The following is a 13,571-nucleotide window of genomic DNA, read 5'->3' on the forward strand; positions in this document are numbered from 1 at the left end:
GGAAAAATCCATCCTTGCTTAAAGGTTACCTTAAGGAGACACTAATCTCTGTGACTACATAACTATGACTTTTTGTGTATCTCTAATAAAATCATATGTGTCTTTATTTTCAGCTTTAAAAGGGAAGTATTAAAGAGCCCTGACCACAGAAAGCTTTTTTGTGAATATGACCCTTTGTCCCAGGTAGGTATTGCATCAGGGAGTACAGTGGCATAGCTGTTGCTTAATTTTAGAAGGAAAAAAGGTTTTAAATTTCACATCAAGAGAAAATATTAATATCTTTACAGGGAATAGTTTCTGAAAATAGCTGCTGATGGAAAAAACAGAAGCACCCAGGGACGATATCTGACATCTCAGGTGGATTATTAGCTGAGGATTTTAATTTTTCATACCAACGTACCTGTTCCTGTAAAAAACAGATATCTGTTTTCTTAAAAAAAGTGTGTCATTACTGCTTTTACAGTTTTTCTAGCTTAGAAACAATAAGGAAACTACTTACCTGGCATTTTATTAATTTATGCAAGATGTATGTACAGTAAAAAGTAATGATTGATATACATCCCTTTCCTGAAGTCTGATGAATACTTTAAAACATAGATATCATAAAAGGTAACACTGAACAATAAAAACACGTGTATGGTAGGAGACAATAGAATGTAAGTATTAATAGAAACCAGTTCCCAGTTGCAACCCTTTTCCAGGGGAATACAGTTAGAAGTTAAGCATTTGGTATTCTATGCTTATGCCAAACTTGCCTCACAGCAGATATTTTCCCACATAGAAACTCTAGCAGTGCCACCTTGGGATCTCCAGGGATCACATTCCCCTCTTGAAAACATTTTGGGGTTTTGCAAAAAAAAAAAAAAAAAAAGAAAAAAAAAGAAAAAGAAAGAAAGAAATTAAAAAAAACATTGACTGTCTCACTGGATTGAACCTCAAAGGCTGCTTTGACGCAAGTGTTATTTTGACCACGTGAACGTGGTTTCCATTTTTAAAAAAAATAGATTAAAACATGCATGAACAAACTGTCCATTGAACTTTAATGTTTCTTTGTTGCTTTGATGGTTAGCAGATTTCTGCTTCATAGATTGCCTCCTCCCTATACATTCTAAAAGTGAAATGATACATTGTAATTTGAATGATAATTTTGTTTTGATGATTTAATTGATAACAGACAGAGGAATAAAATCCCTGTTTTTCTCTGCCGTGCAGATGATACAGCTAGATTTCTTAGTAAACATCTGTATATAATTAAGGGATGTTGCACTAAAACTGTTTCTTCCTTACCTTTACCCTGGGGTTTTCTTGAGGCTCTGTAGGATAATCCTGGTTCAGGAAAGGAGAAGTTGCCTCTTGTCATTCAAGGATTCTTTATCTTTACTTTTAGTGATTTCGGTGCCAACTAAAAGTTATCTGCCCATATTGTTTTTAATGACGTCAAGACCAATCATAACACACCCCCTTTTTGTTATCTGTCCAAGAATCTTTGCAATCTCACCAGTTTATCTTAAAAAAGGCACCTTATAGCTGCATTTTAGTGTATACGGGGTTTGACCTAATGCGTGCATACATTTTTGCAACTGCAATGTTACGGGGAAGATAGCAAAAGTATTCAGTAGGATCGCTTCTAATCCAATTGTTTTATTGTGCAGTAATACCATATTTTTTGAGTTGCACATCTTTGCATAGACATGTAAATCAAAAGCAGACCAAGGACTGTTCAAACCTGCTCTGCCTATGTTGCACACAGGGAGTTATTCATTCAGTTTATCAGCCATAAAAATAATTGCACTACACTCAAAACTGACTGACATCTTTTATAATTTTTAACGCTAAAGTGTCCTGGTAAAACAGAACACTACAATAACAACACCAGATTAGTAGAAAATTGCTGGTGTAAATTATAGTGTTTGCAGAATAAAACAGATTTGAAAGAGTTATGACTTTATATTAAAAGATATAATTAGGATTTTGTCTCCCTTTCTCCCTTAAAATGCCTAGCGATATCCTAAGTAGCATGTCTATTCCCAGTCCTGCAAAAATGGCCAGGTGACTGCTATTGTCCAAATTTCCAATTTTTTTTTAATTATTTTTAAATTCAAAATAAAACAAGATAAATTTCCATCAGCAGTTGGACTTCTGTTTCACGTGCAGCTATAATGTCTGCTAATTTTTAGGGAAGAAACAAACAAATGTTTACAGGAATGAACAAAGAAGATTAATGTGTGTGCGTGTGCCTTTGCACACACATTCCCCCTACTCTGGGTCTCCTTTCTTCACCAGCAAAAGGGCAGTTACAAGCGAAATGGCATCTACTGTCAGTAGACTTGCAAAAATAACTTTAAAAAAAATTTTGGATGTCACAGTAAAATAAATAGACTATTTGATTTGATTTGTGAGAATGTCATTTGAAAATATTGACCTTTGACATCAGTGATGCTGCTTCAGAAGTTCCTAAAGCATTTTCCCAGTATCTAAAAGCCAGGATAAATCTTGTGAAACTTCCTGAGTATGTTTTTCTTCTTTGCCATATTATACATAATAGATCTTGATACTTGCATTGACTCACGTGAAAATCTCAAGGTTCTTGATCATCTGCTAGTCTGCTAGCAGGAATACTTCCAAGGTTCTTCAGTAGTGATGGACTCCAAGAGACTATCTGTGTTGCTGTTTGATGACCATTCCAGGAGTTAAAACCATCATCAAGACTAGACAGTGATCTTGTAAGCATGGGCTCAGACATGCTGGAGGGTACCCTTAAGAGTGCATGGGACCCTGCATGTCCAAGCGTGCCAGGTGGATTAATTCCCTACCAAGTATGCCCAGATAAATAGCCTACAGGTTGATTGAGAAGCCGTCTGTCTGAGAGACAGCCAAAGGGAGAGAATCTAAACAGCAGTGTAGCGCGCCTCTGCTCAGGGTGCTCCAGAGACTGCTCTCTCTGCCTGAGTGATTTTACTATACCATAAGTTTTATATGAATTACTATGCCACAGATATCAGATTTCACTTTACTCTTTTATTTCATATGGAAAATACATTAGAAGAAAGGAGGACATGAGGTTTGTGAAAGAAGAGTCTACTCATCAGTCCTTATCCTATATTCGCCTGTCTGGATTCCCCATACTTGACCATGGGTCGATAGCATTGGCCATCTCAGCTCAGGAAAGGTCCCAAATGTAAAGCAGCAAGGAGTTACACTAATAACCACCACTTAGTCTTGTTCCCTCAGGCCAACGGGATGATCACTGACGCGGTATTTGCGCGGTGCCTGTCGGCATCCATACCTGGCCTATGAATAAACAGAGAACTTTGGTTTCTAGCCCTCACAGTCCCTCATTCCTTGAGAAGCTCATTTGTTGATCACCTCATTAAACTAAAGAAAATGAACAAAATATAAACAAGTCAAGGTTTTAGGGTATCACAAGGGTTGTCTTCTATTGCAATGTAAAGAAAATGCTGCAGAAAGAAATAAGCTTTGAATGGTGCAATAGGCAAAACTCTTCTTTAGTCTGATTTACCTTATTCCTGTTGCTACTATTATCAATTTAAATTTAGAGAAATATGACAAAATGAAAAAGGAAACTTTATAAACAAGGACTTCAACTTAAAAAAGACGCTCTCCTTCAGTGAATGCACGTTTAGTTCAGTATTTCTCTTGGCAAAGTTTAGGCACGTCTCTAGTTAACAAATGTATTCTGCTGTCAGCCCTTTTCAAGAATTATATTTGATGCTGGATGCCAAATAACTTCTTTAACTATTAATAAATAACTCACAGGTATCTTAGATAGTGTGCATTTGAGGAATTATGCTAATACTTTCTATGCTGGAGACAAGGGAAATTGCCCCCCCGAAATTTCCACTTTTGCTGACACGTTCTCTGAGTTCTGCTTTCAGAACGGGTTTATTCTCACTAAGACAGCCATCTAATCTCAGGGAAAATCTGATCACCAGCTATCTGCTTCTTGCTGATGCTGCTGAGAAAATTCCTGTTGACTCCAGAATGGAAAAGAATATGGATCCATCAATTTTGGAGTCTGCTTTAACTGCTTACATTTCATTAGCTTCATGGTAATGAGTCTTCGCAATTTCAAAAGAACAGAATCGTCACTACCATGTGAATCAAATTACACTATATATTACATGCTACCTAACTAACAATAAAATATTTTACAGGTAAAAAAGAGCATTAAGTGACACCATGATTTTTCATGTCTCTCTGCAGAGAAGAAAGGATCTCTAAGGGAATACTTAGATAAATTATACCCCAAACCTCAAGGTGTGTCAGTTTCTTGGAACATTATTTTCAGTGGAATTAATTTTTTATCATGTTTATTTGAATCTATTTCAAGCTGGTTCCTTGTAAGAGCTGCTTTGTTAATGCCACAGAGACTGAAATGGCTGTTACCTCAATCATTTCTCCTAACAGTGAAGTAATTTATCTCTATCAAGTGATAGCAGTTATCCCCTTTTCACATGCCATTTACTTCCTACATTTAGTTAATCCAACAGAAAATTTGTGGGGTAAATTTCATCCAAAGTGAAAGTTTGGAAAGAGAATGTTTTAAAAGCAAAACCCCCCAGAAAGCAGCAGTTTTTAAGTTGTTTAAATTCCAGAAAAAAAATAATTCTGATTGCTTCTTGAACACCAAATTCACCGTTGCAGTAAAATTAATATCTCATAGGGGAGGAGAGAGGAACATGCAAGGACAGTTGGTATAAGAAGGAAAACCCTGAAAATTCAGACAACCTTTTTGACTCCACTTTTGATTTGAAGATCTCATGACTACAAACCTTCTTCTCATTTGAAGCATCAATTTATATTTTCCTTACAGTTAAAATATTTATTTTGCCTTGTGGATTTTCTCCCAAGAGGTTTTAGACAGCAGTGTTTCAGCTTGCAGTTTTGGCTCTGCGGGCCCGTGGGAATTTCAGCCCTCAACTCCAGAGAGTGCTTTAACCAGGAAGGGGTAAAGTTCTGGATGAATGTGCCTTTCTCTTTCCCATGTAACAGCTTGACAGCCTTGCCCCTGAGAATTGTCTACTGGAGTCTATTTCATCAGTCTTCTGTAGAGGATGAACAAATAAGCAGACTACTATGCACTGCACCTTCTTCTCTTCTTTATAGACTGTCATATAACGTTAGACAATTCCACCTTGCTATCTTTATATATATCCAAAGCTTTTCCCTCTGCAGTTTGTGTTCCACTGATGATGGCTATTCTACCATGTTTCTGTTGCTCACGATAACGCTTACTTTCACATCCTTCCTGAAGAGATGAAACATTTTTTTATCTCAGAGCTTTGTTTTGTTGTACAGTGGTTGCAGTGGGTTTTGACTGCCATGCCCAGTTCTATAGGTGCATTAGGCACCGCTCTCACCTGGTGCTGCTCTCGTTGCTTCCTTTTTTCCTTTTGTCTTCTCTTCCACCATTATCACTTGCCATATACCTGACTCTTCTGAAAGTCAGGTCTTCTGAGTTTTGGCATTGCTAATTCTGAAAAAAATGTTTATCAGCTTTGCCAGCCTGAGTCACAGAAATATACGTGATGTCTATCCTTAAAAAAAGAAATAAATCCATTCATGACCTTTCCCACAGATGCATCTCAGTAGTCCAACATTAAAAGAGTTTTGTGTTAGTCTCAGCTTTTCAGGTCTGTTGTGATCTGGTCATGATTTCTTCTCATCACAATGTATTAAGTGGTAATATTAAGTCTGAAAATGGCAATCTTGAATCATTGCTATCACATCTTTCTTTCATATCTGGCAACAATCTTGTAGCCAGTCACAAACATGCAAGGTCATTTCTTCTGATTGTTGAGTGTCTGGAGTAAGATTCAGTTGGATTTGTTGAGCGAGGTTTGCTTGAAGTCCTAGGTTAGGGAGATATTACAGAAGAATTACTGACGTATTTTCATTTTCTGCTGTAACAACTACAGGGAATCTTCCATGTCTCAGCCTGATTGGATGTTCATACTTAGAGTTATTCAACAGACAATCAACACAATTAAATGAGAAGTTTTCTGACTGTTTTATCTACACTGGTCACTAATGAGAGAGAAGAGTCAGAGGGACAAGCACCTCCTCAGTGATGGACGTTGTCCAAGGGACAAGCACCTCCTCAGTGATGGACATAGCAAAGATCTACTCTGCGAGGGACATTGGCAACTGCAGAGTTTTTTATCCCTTCCCTTCTCATTTAGAGAAGATTTGCATCTACCCGTATTTGAATTACGTCTGTTCTTTAGAAAGGTGCTTATCTAGTTCACTGTTGGGAGCACAGGGGAAACTGCTTTTTGTATTTCATAATGAGGAGACGTAAAATTAATTTTGATTCTAACTACCCCTGTGATCCACATTGATTCAATAAGTCTCAGGGCTACCTAAAGAAAAGGAATGGCAAATGTATAAATAGCAGCAAAATCTACAATTTTAAAAGGGTAGCATTCTAAAAGGACTCATTGGTGCCCAAGATGGCAGAAACATGACCAATGGTCGGATGCCATGGGCAGGGAAACCCTCCATCCCGCCCAGCACTGTTTTCTACAACACCACCTTATTCCTTGTGCAAGATAGGTCAGTCAGTGCTGATAGGATTAGTGTTAAATCCTACAGGTTTCTGCTCCAAACCTTCTCTACCTGCCACAATAAAATTATAGTAAATTGTATAAGCAGATAGACAGCTAATCATAACTACTAAGGGAGCCATGGTGTCACGTTTGAGAGGATTTCAGGGAGTTGCACAGGGCTGTCAGTGAGTGCAGATATGCTGAGAAAAAGGCACACCAGGCAAAGAAGGATCAATAGCAAGGAAGAGGAAATTAACAGCGATTCAAAATTGCTAAAATGCTAGGCTTCTTTCTAAAGCTTCTCTCAGCCAGCTCTTGATGATGTAGGCTACTGAATGCTTCACTGCTGATAAGGTTATATATTACTTGCGGTTTTATTGTTGTCAGATCTGGCATTGCTCTGCATCAAACTCAGTTTGTGATGTTTTTGCTGACTGCTTTTGGCACTTGCATAGGTTAGAACCTGCGTTGCATGTAGGTGCTAGACATCTGGAGTCTGGTTACTTAAGGCAGCCTTATTTTCCTGAGGTACTTTTTCCAATCTGAAAGGCATGAAATAATGAAGTGGACTGTACCATAGTGGAAGAAAAGTTATCTCACTCACCAGCTGCCCTGGGAAAGGCAGATGTGCTGAATACCCTTGATTTTGTTGAGCTCTTGGAATGTACAGAGCTGGAGAAGGATGTTCTGAGAATAGTGAGGAGTACGCAGAAAGCAGAGTATTACAGCAAAAATATTACTGTTAATAATAATAATTATTATCATTATATATCGTGAAGAGAAGCTTAATGATGGGGTTAAATACTTCTTTGATGAGATTGTTTTCAGTTAAAGGAAGATGCATACACCCTTATTTCACTGGAAGTAGCAGGAACTGAAAGAGCATGAACACCTTAGAGTGTTCTGTATTTCTATGTAACGCCCACGATCTTTGCCGCTTACCTCTTCCCAGAAACGTGCTTTAGCCATCACCTGTTCTCATGTGATATCTTCTTTGTCCAGTGCTGTTAAGTCTTTTGCTGCTGCTTCTCCATAGAAGATGTACAAGTATCTTTTAGATCATATAGTCCCTGAACAGGTTGCATCCGCTCAAGGCCTTTGGGTGGCATTTTTCACAACTGGACACTTAATATGTCATTCAACTAGCATGACTGAAATGTAACTACTGAGGACAGGAGCTTGAACAAGTCTATGTGATTGCTCAGCCTCCAGCCTAACGCTCTGATTTTGTATGCTACATGATATGATAACAATTCCTGTTATTCATATATGATTTCATCACCTATTCCTGAGGACTGGATGGCCTTCCAAAATGTTTTCATGAGAATAAAAAATTGCTTAACACCCTCATTCCAAGCCATCTGTCTCTGGGTAGGTTTGGTTTTAGCCAGATTTCTGAAAGATACAGCCCTTTGATGAAGATTGATTAGCTTCACCAGAATCCACATAACTTGCCCCCTCGGAGAAATAATTCTTCCTGCTTAGACAGAGTGAGCTCTAGGGTAACTATCTACCTAACACTAAGTTTTATAATTGCTGCTTGTAGGGAGGTATTTGCCACATTGGAGTACATTGTTGTAGAAAGAGGGAAATACAGAAGATATAAATGAGCTTGTTCCAGTTATCCACTGTCAGTATTGCCTAATTGTCTAGATCTCAGCAGTCCAGGTAAGGAGGATACCACCCTTGACTTTAAAAGATTATTTCATGGGGTAATATGTATTACCTTCAAAAAATGAGATAAGTGTTTTTTCATCTGAACTTCACTTTTTCTTATGTTCTATGACTAAGCCAGACACTGGCAGTATCAAATGTTTTTCTACCTGGGTTTAAACACTTTTGAATTGTTATAATTCAATACATATGCTAGTCATTTCACAATATTTTCAGTTAGTAGAAATAGAATTAATAGTTTAGTTCTTTTCATAAGTCAGTAAAGAAAGACATTAAAATACTCTCCAACTTTCTGCTAGTTTTCCCTTAGTTATTTCACTTTTCTCCAGACTCCAGCATAGATTCACCATTAGCATTATCTAGCAGTTTGCCCAGAAAGAATATCCTCTGGCAGTGAATCTTCTACTCCTTTCTCCTAGACTCTCCTGGAAGAGTCTAATCTTCCAAGAGAAATTTTAACAACTACAGCCTGAATTGCAAGTGTATTCCAGGGATGCAGGTTATAGCCTAATTCATCAAAAAGTCTGTTCTAAGTAATAAATAATGCAAGATTATTAGAAGGTATGATCTCAGCCACTTATCTTTTGGATTTACACTGAGTGATGAAAAAAGAAGGAAGGATGTCAAACTAGGTAAGTACTACAAATAATGTGATGATTCAGTGAAATCCTCTTTACTTCAATATGATTTTCATATAAAGAATAGCTCTTTAAAGGTAAGCCTCTTGATTTTTATTTTAAGAAAATGAAATGAATTGAAAGGTAGCAAAAAAAAAACCAAACCCATAACATTGCTCAGTTTCATTAACGTGTTGATACTAGACGTGTCATACCATATACCCTTGCAGTTATGAATCTATCATATGATGAAGAAGGTTTCTGGACTCACAGAAAATATTACAGTTGGGAATAAGCTGCTATACAATTCATTAAGTTCTGGTCAAACGTCTAAGTTATCACCTGAAGAACAGCATGGATGAAAGAGGTGGACTAGAAGAATTGTCTGCATAGTTGCACACTGAGTTGCACCTGATAAAGAATACCATATTTGGATCAGAATGTCTTGGGGGAAGATCTGCTTGTTGAAAGACCATTGCATAGTATATATGAGGGGTATGTAAAAGTTGAATTAGTACAATGTTAGAGAGAACTGGAAAAACTCCTGACAAAAATCTTTCCATCCTAAAATATAAGTTTGTCAAAATGAATTGCCTTCGACAAATTTCTGATCCTACAGAGATTTTGATCGGGAACCTTTTCGAACAGCTAAGTTCCTCGACAGCTCACTCCCTGAATCCTTACCAGTTTGCCTGGAAGACTGCCTGGCAGGAGCATTGTTTCTGGATTTTGTTAGTTTACAGGTTAATTGGCCTCTTGGCTTTCTAAGCCATGAGAACTGAAGTGCAGGTTAGTACCAGGTAGGTTCTCAACTCCTGACTCCTGGCTCCAGGGTGTTGTGAAAGACTCAGGGGAGATTTGAGAGCCATCTCCAAACCCATTTAGCCTGACTCCAAGAATCCACCCAGGATAGATGGAGCCTAGACTCCTGGCTTTGTAGCAGAGAGACCAGAAAAATATAGGGTGTATAAGTAAATTCTCAGGATTGCCCTTATTTTTGAACTGAATTCATGTGTTAAAAATTAACCTTTGTTTTCTATTCTGGAAATCTGGAAAAAATTCTATTCTCCATCTATTTCATATTCTTTCAGTTTCAGACTCTGGTCTTTTCCAACCCACAAACCCCAGGCCACACCGTTCTCTCCCTTTCTTATACCCATGGTGATATCTTCTAGCAGATATGAAGAAATAGCTCTGTGTGTGCATAGCTGAGACTTTGGGACAGTTAGAGACTGAGTAATGTCAGTTTGGAAGAAATTGTTGTAAAAATCAACTAGGTTTTGAGTGCTTTCAATCAGATGCTAGGTTCTTCTCATGTGATGTTAAGTATTGGGTAACAAAAAATATTAACAGTAATTATATCACTTCTAAGTTACAAATTTCTTATAAAATTCAACTGCAAGGTACTCATTCCTTTTTACTCTGTCTTCACTTACAGAAAAGATGAAAGTCATAGGTTTTCCAAACTTAAGCATAAGAAACAGGCGACTGGCAATATTTTTGACCTACTGTCAAGCGGTCTGTGTTATGAGAGTCATGAAGTCCTTCATTCTATAATGACTGAAAGCAAAGTTGCAGAATCAGATTCAGCTGAAATGTCTTTCTCTTGAGCTGCCAGTATCCTAATAGACTCTCTTCTAACATGGAGCATTTATAAATCAATTTCACACAAGATGATTAGACCAACAATTGTCTTGTGTGAAGTATCTTCCAGTTACTTCCTCCTGGATTATATTCTACTCTGCAAATGGAAAATAGCATCTGGCCAGAGAGAAAAAGTAGAAGCACAACAGTCAAATAAAATTAAAGATTTATATGTAGGCTGAGTGATTATTGAAGGTTTAAATTCAAACAGCTTACTAATATTTTTTTTCTAATTTTTACCCTGTTTCTAATATTGGAATATTCACGGAATATGACAATTCTTAGGGTGTAGTCAAAATTGACTTAGATGGCATAACCATTTCACAGGAGAGGCAGAGATGATCAATTAATTTTCTATAAAACAATTTTCTATAAAACAATTTTCCATTCATATGTTCTTTCTATGAAACTGAAGTGTTTTGCAGGATTATGGGATTATGTCAATACTGAAAAAAATTCTGATAAAAATTTAGTGTCCTTTGAATAACAATGGCATAAGTAATTCAAGTTTGGTGTTTGGTTGGTTTTGTTTGTTTCATTTGATTGGTTTGTTTTTGTTTTTGTTTTTTGTTTTTTTTTTTTTTAAACTCAATTTAATGCTTTATGACTTAGAGATTGCTTATTATATTTTTCCAGGTCTGTCAAATCCAAATGTTTCAATATTTTGTTTCAAAAATAACATATTTTTGCAGCTAAATGTGCATCTTTTTCTCTAGACTTTCACTCTTTCTATAGAATAGACATTTTATTTACCAATTAGATGTTTCTAACTCTGAGCTCTTATTGACCTTCCTTAGAAGTAAAGATACTCAGTACTTCACAGGAATAGTCATGCTATTCCTGAGCTCAAGGTTTTAATAATAATTTTATCCTGTAAATCTAAAAGGGAAAAAAAATGGTGCAAAAACTGGTTATGGCAATAATGCAAGTTATATAGAGGGATTTTCAGAGAGAGTGGCGTTGCTTGCCTGTAAGTACTGATGGTTTCTGAATTTAGAAAAGACTGATTGCTTCTCCAAAGAACTCACATTTTAAGAACGAAGATGGGAATTTTAAAAGCTAGCTTTTTGTTATACTTCAAATAGTCTATTATTGATGTATTAATGTTTTAGATTAGGGGTTTCAGCTTGGAGGTTGTGGCTACGGGGAGCTAACATGGATTTCCTGGGGATCTCTGGCAAAAGATAAATGTTTCTGTATAGAGACCTTCTTCCTAATCAATAACTATTCATGAACAGACCATCCACATCAAATTTTTTACCTCTATCCTGATTGTGAAAGCAACCGTCATTGCCAGCACTCTGGCCTCCCTTGACACTGACTGCACACTCTCATCCTGTCCTGTCCTGCTTCTTCAGGCTGCGCGCTTTTTTGAGGAAATTGATGAAAATTGGGTTTTCCCCTGCCTTGGATTATTTTAATCTGATTGGTTCCATGATCTTGTTCACAGTGCAGCTGTAAAAATTCCCAAGATGGTCCATTCTTAGAGGAAGGAGCTGGTGACAATAAATAGCTTCAGCTCTTGGGTGAGGATTTCCACTGCAATCCTACAGATCAGATGTTCTCCTCTCTCCCGGTAGGATTCTCAGGCACAGGCAGAACTCGCGTCGCAGCCGGAGATTTAAAGCTGTAAGAAAACACTGTGTTTGTCATTAGCCTGACTTCTGTAGTTGAATCGGTGTACGATATTCATACTATAGCACAGTGTAATCTATACTTTCTTTGGAGGAAGGGGAAGAGCAGGTGGAATGGAAACTAGGGGTAAACAAGTTAACCCATCACATGTGTACAACTACGTCTATAGCCTTATATACTGTAGCTTTTTTGTCAATTAACCTTCTCACTTTTCAACTAAAGAAAGAGAACCCTGGTTCTTTCGGTATTGCCTCATTTTCCAATCCTTTAATCTTTCCTATAGATCTTTTTAGACCCTTTTCCAATTTATAAATACCTCTTTTAAATTATGAGTAACAGGTTTGGACATGTTTAAAGCCACAATAATGCCTGATACCTTAGTAATATAGTAATGAGGGAAAGGAAGTACTTTCCCTTATTATAACTAATAATTGTATTAATTATGACAGGGGTCACTGTCAAAGCAAGATTGGGTTCTTCTGCTCTAGGCTCTGTACAGTCCTCAAAAGGAGGATACTCCTGTAGCCTTTGTTCTTCATTCTGGGATGAATGTCCTAATATTTGACTGCATGAAATGCAGTATTTTTCATTTGTACCCAATTTATTGAGCCAGTGAAATTACGTGGTATCATTCTCTCATCTCCTTCTCTATATTCCAGGTTTATGTCATTTCTGTTCAGCACAGTGAAGTGTTACTTGTGTATTATAAAGCACCTCTCACTGTATTTTAACTTTTCTGGATATTCACTTCATATTTATCCTTCTGCTTTCATTACCAATTACCTACTCATTCCCTTTCCCCCACTTTACTCCTTGTGTGTATTGATCAGTTTATGCGCATATACACACACAGAGACATACAAATATTGTGTACATGTGTATTTTTAAGAACAGCTTTTATTTCCTTTCTAAGCCAAGTTGGCTTATTACCAGAGCAGTAGTCCTTCTTTATTGATGGCGGCTTTTGGGCATCTAGTAAAATATTCCTAAACAGTTCCTAATTATTCATATTTTTCTGTTTAAATTCTTTGTCCCAATAGATTTGGCTTTATTTATTCTCAGATTTGGAAAAGTGACTCCTTTAAAGCTCCAAGTAATTCAGTAGCTGCCATAAAAATTCTGAATCAAAGCCCAAGGAAAGATCCTGACCTCCCCTTGCTTCATTTCCAGAAAGAATATGAAAGGGGGATGATGCACAACCTTGATTAAAATTAAGCTAAGTGTCTGAGAGAGAAACATTAATTTTTAGAGCTCATAGTAGATTTTCATGGTCAGGAAGCTTAACAAGCATTGAAAATCACTGTAGTTTGTAAAGCCAGGTATCTCATGAGCAGTACTATTGAAATGGAAAGTGCTGGCATCTTGGAATAGCGGACTCTGGAATGGTTATCTGTGCCAGTCTTGCACAGGTAGTGTGAACTCACCAGGTTTT

This window comes from Chroicocephalus ridibundus, chromosome 2 (genome assembly GCF_963924245.1).
Source record: "Chroicocephalus ridibundus chromosome 2, bChrRid1.1, whole genome shotgun sequence".
NCBI classification, from domain to species: Eukaryota; Metazoa; Chordata; class Aves; order Charadriiformes; family Laridae; genus Chroicocephalus; species Chroicocephalus ridibundus.